The sequence below is a fragment of the Balaenoptera borealis genome (assembly GCF_965194805.1).
Source record: "Balaenoptera borealis genome assembly, chromosome: 16".
Classification (NCBI taxonomy): Eukaryota; Metazoa; Chordata; class Mammalia; order Artiodactyla; family Balaenopteridae; genus Balaenoptera; species Balaenoptera borealis.
The window spans coordinates 33,336,289-33,350,635 of NC_138872.1; positions in this window are offsets into that span (position 1 = coordinate 33,336,289).

Sequence of the window (14,347 nt, forward strand, 5' to 3'; positions counted from 1 at the left end):
AGCTGATCAGTCCTCATGGTTCGTTTACCAGAAAAACACAGTGTTCAGAAAACCCAAACTGTCCCTTGCGGGCTTGGGCTATCTCTGCACAGTCGTTTCTGTGGACACCTACGCCAGTTTCTTGCTTGGATGGAGAAAGCCCATGTTAAGGAGACCCAAATGACAGCCCCTTTGGGATAAATGATTCTGTCAGCAAATAGGCTTGTGGACCAGACTCAAGCCTGCTTACCTGCTTGCAACCCACTGGCCTTATTCTCTCATTGCTTTTTTCTTAAATACCTGAAAGCTGTGCATTGGAGAAAGTGGTTTTACCAGCAGCTGAAGCAAGAATTCTACAAATCCACCCAAGTGAATCCTTTCCAACTGCTGTCTCTCTGGATAGTGCATTCACAGAAGACACAAGACTCAGGACCCCTCTCTCACTGTTATTTTTTCCTTGGCCTCCTTCAGCATTTGCAGCTTAATGTCAGATGCCTTAAGCACAATTTATTATTTTATGAGAATGTAATTCATGTGTATTCAAGCTGTGAAAGCGTTCTGGTTACTTTGCCAGGTACCCCTGGGATCCTGATTAATACTTGCTCACTGACTCTCTAGAAGGTGTGTGGCCCATTTGGATATAAGGTGTGGAATTCTCAGATGCTCTGGTTCAAGAACTCCTGGCAGCAAGGATGCAGTGCCTAACCCTCCCCTGATTTTTCACATTCTCTCCCCACTGTCTTGTATCCTCAGCCTTCTCCCATTTCCTCTCACTTTTCCATCATGTATTTCCAGGTTTCCTTTATCTTAAAAAAAAAAATTACACACACACACACACACCCATACACACACACACACACACACACACACAGCAAAAAAAAGACCCCTTCATTTAATGATGTTAGCTCTGTCCATCTCCTCTTCTTCCCTTTGCTTCCATCTTCTGGACCAAGGAAATAGCTAAGACACAAGATGCTGGAATTTGGAAACAGAGAAGACCCTGAGATGGCTCTGCTGCTGTTCACCCCCAAGCATGTCACTCAGCCTCTCTGGGCCTGAATTTACTTATCTGCAAATTGTAGATAATAGGTGATTGTTATGTCTCAGAGTCTTTATGAGGCTCTCATAAGTTAATGAATATTCAACATATCTTAATATAAAATGTGCCTGAAAGCCCTTTGTAAATTATAGAGCACAGTGAAATTGTGAATTTGTAAGAATGGCAGTAATGTTCTGTGCTCACTAGTTCATCATCCCTTTCTAATCTGGCCTCTACCCTACCTACTGCTGCTCAGTTGAAGCCCCTTTCAGCCATGACTGTGACTAGCACCCTCCTCCCTTGAAAGTGAGGCCATTGTTAGTCACCCCCTCAAATCCCAGCAGAGCCTTTAATGTCCCATAGTAAGGAGTGGTTAGATAGATTATGGCATATCCACATTATGGACCACTATGCAGCTGTAAAAGAATGAGGAAGTTCTTTTTATCCTGGTGTGGAAAGAGCTCCAAACTCTATTATTAACTGGAAAAAAAAAGCAAGGCGAAAAAGAGTTTATGCAGTAAATTACCATTTGTGTGGGGGAAATGGAGGCAAAAGAAATGTTTGTGGATGCATAAAATATCTTTGGAGACATGCGGAAGAAACATAACTCTTGCTGCCTCTGTGAGGAAGAGCTGGGGAGCTGGGGAATCTATATCCAAAAGTACATCTATTAGCTTTGTAACAAACAGAAGACTGGCCCCCAAAGATGTCCATGACCTAATCCCTGAAACCTGGGAATATGTTACCTTACATGGCAAAAAGGACTTTGCAGATATGATTGGTATGATTCAGTTAAGGATCTTGAAATGAAAAGGTCATCCTGGATTGTCCAGGTAGACCTGATGTCATCACAAGTGTCCTTATATAGGGGAGGCAGGAGTTTGAGAGTCAGAGAACGAGATGTGATGATGGAAGTGAGGTCAGAGTGATGCCATTGCTGGAAGGGGACCATAGAGAGCATTCCTTGGAAAGGCAAAGAATGGATTCTCCCCAGAGCCTCTGGAAGGAATGCAGCCCCGAGATAATATATTTGTGTTGTTTTAAGCCACTAAGGTTGTGGTAATTTATTACAGCAGCAGTCAGCAGCTAATACAATGGCTTAAACAAAAACATTTGCTCAAAATCCTGAGGCAACTTCCAGTTCCAGGAGAAGATGATATAGACTCATTTCTCCTGGCTCCTCCCCTCTAAAAACAACCAAATGCCATGGAAAGAATTTGACAGACAATCCTACTCTGAAGGACTCTTAAAGATGGAAAGAAGAAAGTGGACTGGCTGGGGACCTCACGTCTTGAAGAACAACACCACGGTGAATTCCCTGGGTGTTCTTTCATCTTCCACAGATCCTGGGTACCAGCCAACCTGAAACCTGAAACCAAAAGCAGACAACAGATTAAAAAAAACAAAAACGATAGAAAAAAAGAGAGAGAGAGAAAGAAAGAACAAGAAAAAGCAAGCAAGCAAGCAAGAAAGAGACGGAAGAAAGGAAGGAAGGAAGGAAAGAAGGAAAGAAGGAGAGGAGGAAGGAAGAAAAGCCTGTCCTCTCTGGCTAAAGGACCAGGAAAAGAGAATGATAGCAAAGGCTTAGTGGGGAGACTCATACCCTGTGGTAGCAGCAGGCCTAACCCGCTCACAGCAGCAGCAAGAAGCAGAAATGAATTTCCAACCCATCCCCCACCCCACAGTCACAGACAGCAGCAGACTGATCTGCCCATAGTGGTGGTAACAGCAAAATGCAGGTTGGCCAACCCATCCCATGCCCTACCCTCCCACCCCCAACAACAGTCGACCCAATCTGCCCACATCAGTGGAAACAGAGAAACCCAGGAACCAAGCTCATCCACTGCCCCACACCAGGTGAACAACAGGCAAGCCCCTCCAAATTCACTAGTAGTGCCAGCAGACTCAGTGTCTCCAGCCTTCCATGCAGTGACAGAAGGTAACCCAGGACATCTCCCTTCATCTGCCTAATGACACCAAGCAGCCCAGGGAAGCACCTTTAACCCATGTAGGCATCATGTGTAGGGATCCAGTTGGAGCTTAAGCAGAGCCAGAAGAACAAAGTGGATCAGAACAACATTGCAAGGGCTCAGAAAACTAAACTGTCATTGAAATGATAGCCTACAAAAGTAAGCCTTAAAAAAAAAAAAAAACTAAACAGAGTGGCTGCCTACTAAAATAGAAGATTTATGTAAGATCAAGAGTCTCCTAACATTATATGCAAAATGTCCAAATACTATAAAAAAAATCACTTGTCATACCAAGAAGCAGGAAAATCACAACTTGAATGAGAAAAGATAATCAACTGACACCACTAGTGAGACGAATCAGTTGTTGGAATTATCTGGCAAAGATTTTAAAGCAGCCACTATAAAATGGTTTCAGCAAGCAATTATGAAATCCCCAGAAACATGAAAAAATAGAAAACCTCAACAAAAAAATAGAAGTTACAAAAAATAACCAAGTGAAAATTATAGAACTGAAAAGTACAACCACTAAAATAAAAAACTCACAGGATAGGCTTAATGGTAGAGTGAAGATTACAAAAGATGGAATCACTGGACTTGAGGACTACTCAATCAAATTCACTCAGTCTGAAAAACAGCTAAAAGAGACTAGGGAAAAAGAGGGACCTGTGGGACAGTAACAAAAGCTCTAACATATATATCATCAGAATCCCAGCAGGAGACAAGAGAGACTGTGGGACTAAACAAGCATTCAAAGAAATAATGGCTGAAGTAATGGTGAAAGACAGAAACCTACAGATTCAAGAGCTAAGTGAACCTGAAATAGGATAAATCTAAAAAACTCCTCATCAAAACATATCATAATTAAACTTCTGAAAACTAAAGAAAAAAATCTTCAGAGCAACAAGAGAGAAATGATGCATTACTTACAGGCAAATACCAATTCAAATGACAGCAGATTTCTCATCTGAAATCATGGAGGCCAGAATGAAGTGGCACAACTTTTTTCAAGTGCTGACAGAAAGGAGCTAACAACCACACCTCTCCCGAGTTCCTGTCCTATAGTTCTAATTTCCCACAGGACATTCTACTCAGATGCAGCCTTGTCAACTTAAACAAAATATATAAAAAACCAAGTATATGTATCTGCTTTCCCCCAGGCTAATATTCTCATTTAATGTATCTAACTTGTCAATGGCATTAACATTTTCTAAGTCACTTAGTCATGATGGAGTCATCATGACTTTAACCTCTAACTCCTTTACTTCACTATAGCATGCAGTGGTGAAGAGCTGAGACCCAGCAGCCAAACTGCCTGGGTGTGATCTTGACTTTACCGTTTATCAGCGTGTGTCCTTGGGCATGTGACTTAATCTTCCTGTGTCTCAGTTTCTGCATCTGTAAAACAGGAATAACAATGATACTAGTTCAGGGTGTTCAAATAAGTTCAGATTTGTATGGTATTAGAACAGCACCTGGCACATCACATAGTCTTGGGGGGATTTTTGGTGTTGTTTTTTTTTTTACTTAAAAGTCAAAGTTCTCACATCTGCCTTTTCTCTCTCTTCCCACTGCCATCACCTGCTCCACGTTTTCATCTCCTTAGGCCCTCCTCATGGTTCTCCCTGCTGCCAGGCACTCCCACACACTGTTGCTACCATTTTGGTCTTTCTAAATCCAGTCAGTGTTGGATCCCATCCTGTTCCCCACAGAAATCGCCCAAGCTCTTTAATACCAACAGGGTGAAGCACAAACCCAGGTCTGTGTGATTCTAACCCTAGGATTCTTCCCTCTCCTTGGTTCTCTGACCTCATGCCCAAGCTCTATGGCCTCCAAGATATTCCTCCCTTCTCCAGCCCCACTCCCCACCCCCGGCTGTACCCAGCTACTCATTTATGCTTTAATCCTACACAACAGGACCATCCTCTATTAACATGTGTACATCTGCTTTCCCCAAATAGACAGAAAGTTCCTGAAGGCCAGAGGCACAGAGCAGTGCTGGATAAATACTGACCATTACATGAACCTATTCTATAGTTACACATCATGTTCAGCCGCCTGGTGGGGTCAGCTTGACAACTTCTTTCTCTTTCCTACAACTGAAACCGTATAATTTTAAACCAGGAGCAAGGGGCAGGGGGTGGGAGGTGGACTTGTACGTTCTGAGAAACATCACGGCCGAAGGAACAGTCCAATTGTAGGCATCAGAGGCAACAGCACTGCCACTAACAAGCGGAATATCCAGTGAGGCTCATATAACTTCTCTGGCCCTCATTTCCATTTGCAAAATGAGGACATTAGCAAAGCTCCAAGTCCTCCTCAGTCTCAAATGTTCTGTGACAAATCTCTGTGAGGGTGGATTCAGGAAACTGATTTTCAAATTGATTGAGTGGTGTGTTGTTAGTGCATGGAGAGTTAAACCACTCTTCATAACAATTCATTTCCTGAGTTTAGCCTATCAGCCAGGGTTTATTAGGGACCATTAACTCTGCAGTATTGTGGGTTGAGTGCTGTGGAGGAACAGAAGTGATATCTCACAGGATCCTTGGCCTCAAGGCGTTTATTATATAATCTGTTTATTATAATTATATACTAAAAGCTCACCAAGCTTATGATCCAGGAAATTACTTTGTTTACCTAAGATTTTTGTAAAATAAAGTTACATATGTTATGTAAGCTGTGTGAGCTATGAATTCTGTGTCATTTCTATATTATTTTATTTGAAATACACACATATTATACATATATAATATATGTTTAGATATAAATATATGCATTGAAAATGTATGTATTTAAAATATCTCCATTAACAGACTGGGTGTTTAAAAACTATTTAATAAACCAAATGATGTAGATTTTCAAACTTTCACAAAAATAGAGAGAATTGTATTATGTGCCCATCACCTAACTTCAACAGTCATCAACTTTCTGCCATTCTTTTTCATCTATCTCTACCCACCCCTGCTCCTCATTGTGTGTGTGCTAAAGCAATTCTTCTTAAGTTATCAGTGGTGAAGAATCCTTCTGTTTAATTTCCAATCTGTCATGGACCACATACAGCTGGGCATGCAAGTTCAACAATACCCAACTGGGCTCTGCGCTGGTCAATGAGACAAGTCCACTCATAGCTGCTTGGATGCCATGACAATGCAAAGTGCTGTCCCAGTTTCTAAATACTCATTGTCAATGTCTGCACGTACCACAGACTAATAGCACACAATTGGCAAACTGGCACTGATCCACAGACCACACTTTCAGTAATACTGTGCTAGAGTATTTTAAGGCAAACCCAAGACATTCTTTTATTTCACCCATAGATTCAGCATGTATGTCTAATGGATAAGGACTTGGGGAAAAAAACACACCATAATACCACTAATACCTCCAAGATAATCATCAATAACTCCTTAACATCATCTAATAGTCCGTGTTCTTACAGTTTTAGTTGAATCAGGATTTAAACAAGGATCTACCATTGCTTTTGGCTGACATATCTCTTAAGCCTCTTTTAATCTATAATAGTCTCCCTTTCCTTCAAAAACTGTTTTGAACCACTCTCCAGACTGGTTTATCATTAACTACAAAAGTTGCCCTGATTCATTGTGTTTCAAGTGGGTTTTCCCCTGAAATTGTTATAGTGTGACCATGGGAAGGGCTTAAAAACAAATGACCTCTACTCTCCCCACCAAACTCCATGATCTATGCATGTTATGACCACACTGCCCACTCTCCAGACTGTTTTCATGGCTACAAAGTCATTCACATTACTGAGTATGTAAAAGTGCCAGTCACTCTCCCTGTCTTAACATCTCTGATTCTTTGTCTCCAGTGGGACCATTCATATAGCAGACCTGTGAACATTTTTAATTGAACTATGGGTTTCCTTTGCCTTGATATGCCCCAAACAATGTTTACCAGATACAATCATATGCACCATATAGAACTGAGATATTTGGGGACATATGCACAATATAGACTTGAGATACCCTTTGATTGTTTGATTTGGACCAGATCCGTCTGTGGGCTTCACACAATGGCATTTTTTTTTTCCAGAAACCATCTTCTTACCACTAAGGATACAGAAGCTCAAGTAGTTTTGTGTCTTCACTGTCCAACACTCCATGTAGTGTCATAGACTTTTAGAACAGGAAAGGAAACTTAACAATTATGCAATCAAGCCCTCTGCAGGGAAGGAGATAAAGCCCCTTTGACTAGTTATCTAGACATCTAGATGCCCCCTAGACAAGAGCTAGGTCTCTGACCTACAGGGGAGACTCTGTACACTTGGGGATATCACTCTCTGTGCCCCTCAGGGTTCTGGATGGCACATAACAGGAGTAGACTCTGGCTAACTTTAGTAGAAGGATAATGGGGGCTAACAGAATTGACCAGAAGCCTGGATAACTAGGTTTTAAAGACAGGCAGGATCTGAGAGAGGCTGGGCAGCAGGAACACAGCTGAGGTCATGCTGCAGGGACAGCCTGATTTGAATGTCCCTAACCCTGGCCCTGCTGCCTCTCTGGCCGATGGACACCACCACAGCTGAGGCCAAGAGCCCAAGTGCCTCTGCTGTCATGGAATTCTGAACTGTCCCTGAGTCTAAATTAAAAGTCCAGGGTGGGAACACCTGAGCTGCTGAGGCTGGATAATGTGACTGTCCTCTGGCAGCCAAGGGTCAGGGAAAGGGCCATCTGGCTTGGCTTGCTTCTACAGTAGGAAGTGAATCCTGCTTCCCACCATGACCCACATCATAGAGGAAAGAGCCTTAGGATGCTAATTATCCTCCCATGATAGCAGATGACACTTTATCTCCGCAGTTGAACTTCTGTTAGTGTAAGGACATAGACAACAGTAGTTATTTTAATTCTACGAAATATAGAGATATTTCCTACCACCTCCAGAAAATGGATTACATCCCCAGACAAACAGCACTATTCTAAGTGCTGATTTTGCAAAGGATTTAACCTCATTGAAGGAGAAACAGTTTCTTTTGTGTCCTAGTAGTTCAGTGACTGTCTCCTGGCCTAATTTCTGGGGGAAAACTGAAGATCGATCTGTCCACCTGACTTTCACTCAGATGCTCAGTGTGAGCACAGTGACTTCCAAGGGCATTAAAACTTCTTCTATAAGGATTCCATTAGTGATTGGATTTGCATTTGAAAATATTTCATGTTGCTACATATCAGATTGGGGCAGAGATGAGCTGGAACATAGGAGATTTGTTGAGGCAACAGCTAGGATTCTGTCACTGTTCTCTCAGTGCATTTCTGATGGCTCTCAAATTCTATAATGGGAGGTAGTATTGTGTGGGTAAGTAATATGAAGCCAGAGCTGACACTGTGACAGCTGTTCCCAAAGGCAAAGAATATTTTTGTTACCAGGAAAAGATGTCCTTGCGTTTCCTGGGCTGAGGTAAGAGTGCTTGGCAGTCCCTGTCTTCTCTGTTTTCTGATCGTCTTAACAGATTACAAGAGAGAAAATAATGAGCCAGAGGGATCTTCAGAGCATTTGTCCACTGCCTGTGTGTCTTAGTTTAGGTTCCCTTAGAAGCAGACTCTGAGGCACAAGTTCAAGTGCAAGTAGTTTATTTGAGTAGGGGAGTGGGGAACTGAGACAGGAGAGATGGAAGCCAATAGGAGGTGCTTGCTTAAGGAAGATGCCACTGTGGACAATCGTAACTCAACCCTATTGGGGAACTCTGGGGGGGCAGTGCAGAATGTAAGCCTCAGTTATCCTGAACAAGGAGTTATGGAGCTGGGGTATAAAAACACCAATTCCACAGTGTTTGGTCGAAGGCTGCAGCTGGGAAGGCACTAACTCTCCAACACTTCTGGCCTGCTGTGTGCTAGGCAGAGCAAACCCAAACCACCAGACAAAGCCCTCCAGCAGTTGGAAGTCAGGCTGCTGTGCACAAAATGTCAAGGCCCAGGGTGATACGGGCAGGGTATCCTCAGCACCTGCTACACTGTGTTCTCTCATCCTCCAAACTAGTGGACAAACTTTCTGCTCCCCATCCGTTCAGAGCCCAGAGTAAATCTTCCCAGAATCAACTGGGAGATGCACATCCTCTGCCTCCCCCAAACCAAATTTCCAATTGATACAGATTGCTTACTTCACTACTCATTGTTCGGTAGCTCTCCACCCATGTTACAGGGTCACTCTGTGGTTTAGTCCTCTTTCCTCCCTGTCTGGTAACATGCTAGCAGCTCAGACCCTGACCACAGCCCTGGAATAACTGAATAAATCTCACTGACTGACTGACTCCAACCTCCATCCATTCAGTAACATCTTAGATATTTGGAAATGCCACAGTCCACAGCCAATGCACTTTAGACAGGTCCCTGTCAGCTTTGATGTTTTGGAGAGATTTACTATCTGCTAAACATGATAAGTTTGGAGTATGTGATCTTGAGGGGATATAGTATTTCTCATCTCCAAAGGAAAAGGTCAGATTCCTTTAGGACTACGGATAGCATCAGTGTAAACTGTGGGCCAGCCAGCTGTGAGTTGGCAACTTGGCGATGTCTGGGAAGAAAGGCTGGGACCTCGGTGAGAGCAGAAACATTTACTCAATTGTTGTCTGGTGTATGAACATCCTACCAAGAAGATTCACCGAGTGAGTTGAAAGGCCATCTGAGGCTTGATGTATAATCTTATATTAATGAAGGGATAGCCTGAGTCTGATGTCTTTCTGGTTTTCATCATTTTTATTTTCTTCTTCCACCCTGATTATCAACCTTTAGTAAAGACTGGGAGATCTCAGAGTCAGTTGGCTCTAATGAAAAGGACCTTAATAGATCACCTGGGAAGTTTCTCTGCCTTCAGGCAACACTACACTAAACCATTCTTGACAGGAAGTTGCTTACCCTTGGTCTGAAAACTCTCCCAAAAGAGGTGGGGAAATGCCACAGCCTCCCTGTTCTCAGTGTCTCTCCTTAATAAGCTCTGGGCTTATCCTTGCTTGAATTTCAGCTTCAAATTTTTAATAAATGTCATGGTGACCTCACTACAAAGATTTATTCTGCAGAACATCCCAAGTGACCTATGACTATCACAAGTAAAATGATAGTATTTAAATATATGAAGTAAGTAATTTTTCAGGAATTTAGTCTTCTAAGAAATCAATTAAAAACATAAGTAGGACTTGCTTTGAAATTCATCAACAAGTAAGATGAGGTGATGCATGGATAGATGGTGGCTAGATGGATAGACATGAGATAAGTAAGGATAGTAAATGTTAATGGTAAAAGCTGGTGGGTATACAGCTCTTATTTGTAAATATTTATCAAGGGACTTCCCTGGTGGTGCAGTGGTTAAGAATCTGCCTGCCAATGCAGGGGACACAGGTTCGATCTCTGGTCCGGGAAGGTCCCACATGCTGTGGAGCAACTAAGCCTGTGTGCCACAACTACTGAGCCTGAGCACCGCAACTATTGAAGCCCGTGTGCTCTAGGATCCACGTGCCGCAACTACTGAGCCCGCATGCTGCAACCACTGAAGCCTGCACGCCTAGAGCCCGTGCTCCGCAACAAGAGAAGCCACCACAAATGAGAAGCCCATGCACCGCAGCGAAGTGTAGCCCTCACTCGCCGCAACTAGAGAAAGCCCGCACGCAGCAATGAAGACCCAGTGAAACCAAAAATAAATAAATAAATAAATAAAATTTTTTACCAAGTTTTCTGTATGTTTGAAATTTTTCATAATAAAATGTTGGGAAAATATATGAAGGATGTTCTTTAAGTGTATTAAATGTCTACCCACATACATTTGTTTATAACTTGGGGTTTTAAATTACCACAAGCTTTCCTAAAGATAATCTGTTCTTAATAGAAAGCATACTTGAAATACTAAAGAGAACTTTATTGGCTCCTAAGTGGTAGAACTAATTAAACAATCAACAGATCATTAATGAACACCTCCAAATTACTCTTGGAGATATGAATATATACCACCTTCAAAGAACTTAAATTCAAGTTGGGAAACTTACTTCTATATTTATCTGTCTAGATATCTATCTCATCACCTATACTTAATCCGTGTCATCTGCATCATTAACACCTACATTTTCCTGCCCAGATCATAAAATTTATATTTATGCCATCTATCTATATCAAACACATCATCTACATCTATGTTTAGAGCTATATCATTCATATCTACTCTTACATCATCATCTACATCCATATTTACATACACTTTACCTACATCTATGTTTACATCTATATCATCTACAGCTACATTTTCATGTTCATCATATGCATCATCTACACTGATGCTTAAATCTACATCAGTATCTACATTGGCTACATCACTGGTTCTCAACCCAGGCAACTTTGCACCCAAGAGGCATTTAGCAACATCCAGAAACATTTTTGATTGTCACAACTTGTGAGTGGGGGAGAGAGTGCCCCCAGCAACTAGAACAATACACAGAACAGCCCCTGACAGCAAAGAAATATCCAGCCCAAAATAACAATAGTGCTGAGATTGAAAAAATTTAATCTACAACCATGCTTACAGCTATGCCATGCACATCTGCACCTATATTGAAATCTACTCTGTCTACATCTGTCTTTATATCTACAGCATTTACATGTGCATTTACATCTATGTGATTGACAGCAACATCTACAATACCTACATAAACCACATCATCTATATCAGCGCCTGCGTCTATGTAACCTACGTCTTTGACATCTACATCTACCTGTGTATCTAATTAGCAGCTCAGAGCATGTTTGTTACATTGGAATGAGTGATCCATTTAATCTAAAATTAAAATTTAGTCTTAATTCTCCCTTCCTCTGACCATGAAGATTCTGATGAACCAATTCAAATGTGTGTGTGTGGGGGGCAGTTTGGGGTTTCCCTACACCACCAAGCAACTATAAGACAGCAACTGGGGGTCTTACAAGTCAACTCAATTCTGACACTGTCAACCCAGAGATAGCATCAGATATCATTGGTTGAGGGCTCAGTTCCACAAGACTGCCCTCCACTTCAGGTGCCAATCACAAGTCCAAGACTGACTGACTGTAAATGAAGGGTTCCCATGACTCCCTCCTTGGATTTAATTAGTTTGCTAGAGTGGCTAACAAAACTCAGGAAACCAGTTTAGTCAATAGATCTCTGTTTTTTTACAAAGGATATTAAAGGACATGAATCAACTGCCAGATGAAAACATGCACAAGGCAAAGTCTCAGACAAAGGGGCTTCTGTTCTCATGGAGTTTGGGGCCCAGCATGATGGCACATGCAAGCACTTTGGTTCACCAACAAGGAAGCTCTCCAAACCCCATCCTTTGGGATTTTTATGGAGGCTTCATTACATAGTCATGATTGATTAATGAATTCAACTTCCAGCCCCTCTCCCTTCCCTGGAGGTCAGGGGATGAGACTGAAAGTTCCAGCTCTCCAATCATGTGGTTGGTTCCCCCAACAACCAGCTCTCATCCTTAGGTGCTTTCAAAAGTCACCTTCTTAACATAAACTCAGTCAAAAGAGGTTTGTTCTGAATATCAAGGCAACTTTATCACTCTTAGGAAATTCCAAGGGTTTTAGGAGCTCTTTGCCAGAAACAGGGACAGAGACTAAATGTATATTTCTTATTATAAATCACAATATCACAGGCCACATACAAAAATGTTACATCAGAAGGAGTGGTCCATTTAATCTAAAATTAAAATTTAATTTTAATTCTTCCCTCCTCTAGCCACATACTAAAATGTGAGCGGAACAGAACATGACCTTTGTCGATGACACTTGCTAAAGTGTAAGAGTTGTGAACTCTTTGCTGGCTTTGTCCTGGCTTCAAAGGACAACTTTGGTTCCTGTTAGAAGAAGCCAAAGAGACTCCCATTTTCACTTGAATTGAGGTGAGAAGTTAAGCATGTGCTTGATGATTTTCATTCAAGCCCTCTCTTTGCTTGCCAGTCCCCAGGACCAGAGGGCATCTGCTGCAGACACAATTGTCTCTACTATTGTGATAAAGAATAATTTACTCTCAAGAGAGCAGTCACTGCCCTTTGAGAACTTGATATGGTTGGATCACATCTTGCTCCACCTAAACTCATCTGGGCTGGAAAACATACAGTTGGCACGTGGGAAGCCACAGATCTTGCGATTTCACCCTGAGCGCTTGGGCCTCAGAGTAGTTAAGAAACTGCTTATCCTACAACCAAATGGCAACTCAGGTTGCCACATTCTTTTAAGCCCCCATGGGCATATGAGCTGACTTGTCAGCCAAGGCAAAAGTAAAATGATGTTTTAAATGAAATTGAGAACATGGGAGACAAAACAAGCAAAAGCAATTTTCTGTGGCTTCTTTAGCCTATGACATTTACTAAATAGCTATGCTTCCTGTAGAAACCCACGCCTCTTGGAAACTGTTATTTGTCCTCCAGGAACAAGACTGACCCTGGGTAAAGTTTCAAAACAGATTCTCAGTAAACTTTTTGTATCCTCACTCATTGTAGTGTTTCTAAATTTTCAAAAAATATTAATTTTTAGAAACTGAAAGTGAAAAATTAGCAATTTTTTACTCATTATTATGGATTTCTTAAAATATTTCAATATATAAGAAACACACAGCTTAGCAGTATTTACAAAAAACTGTAGCCTATGGAAAATATCCAAACATTGTAAATGCCAGTGAACATAATTGAATAGTTTTTAAAAATAATCTAACATTTGAATTTAACCCAGCAAATGCTACACAATGTCATAGTTTTAATGTTCTCAAAAGTAAACCACCCACCCTCCTACTGGTTGAATGTCCTCCCTAATAATGATTCCCACATTTGGTTGTTCATCAGTCATTCACTCAGCAACATGCACTGAGCAGCCACAATGTACCAGGCCCTGTTCTAGGTGCCAGGAATAGAGTACAGAATGAAAAGGGCAAAAACCCCTGCCCTCATGGAGCTTGCAATCTAGTGGGAGAGGTAGGCAGCAAACAAATAAGTAAAATAAATGTGCTGTTTTACTAGTGGTAATAAGTACTTTGGAGAACAATAAATCTGGAGAAAGGATAAGGAGAGCTGGCAAAGTGGGAGAGGGGAGGTCTGGGAAGGCCTCACTGAAAAGGTGGCAATGAAGCCACAGAAAGTGCCAAGGATCTGAGGCAGAAGGATGCTTGGCATGTTTTAGGAAGAGCACAGAGGCCTGTGTGGCTGGAGCAGGGTGCATGAGAGGAGAAGTGAGAGGGGTAAAGGAAGCGAAATCATGAAAGGCTGGTTGTGAGTGAAATGGGAGCCATTGGAGCATTTTGAACAGAGCAGTGACATGACTAAACATTTCAATCTCTGTCTGGCTGCTATATGGAGGATGGACTATAAAGAGACCAGAGTGGAGGCAGGGAGAGC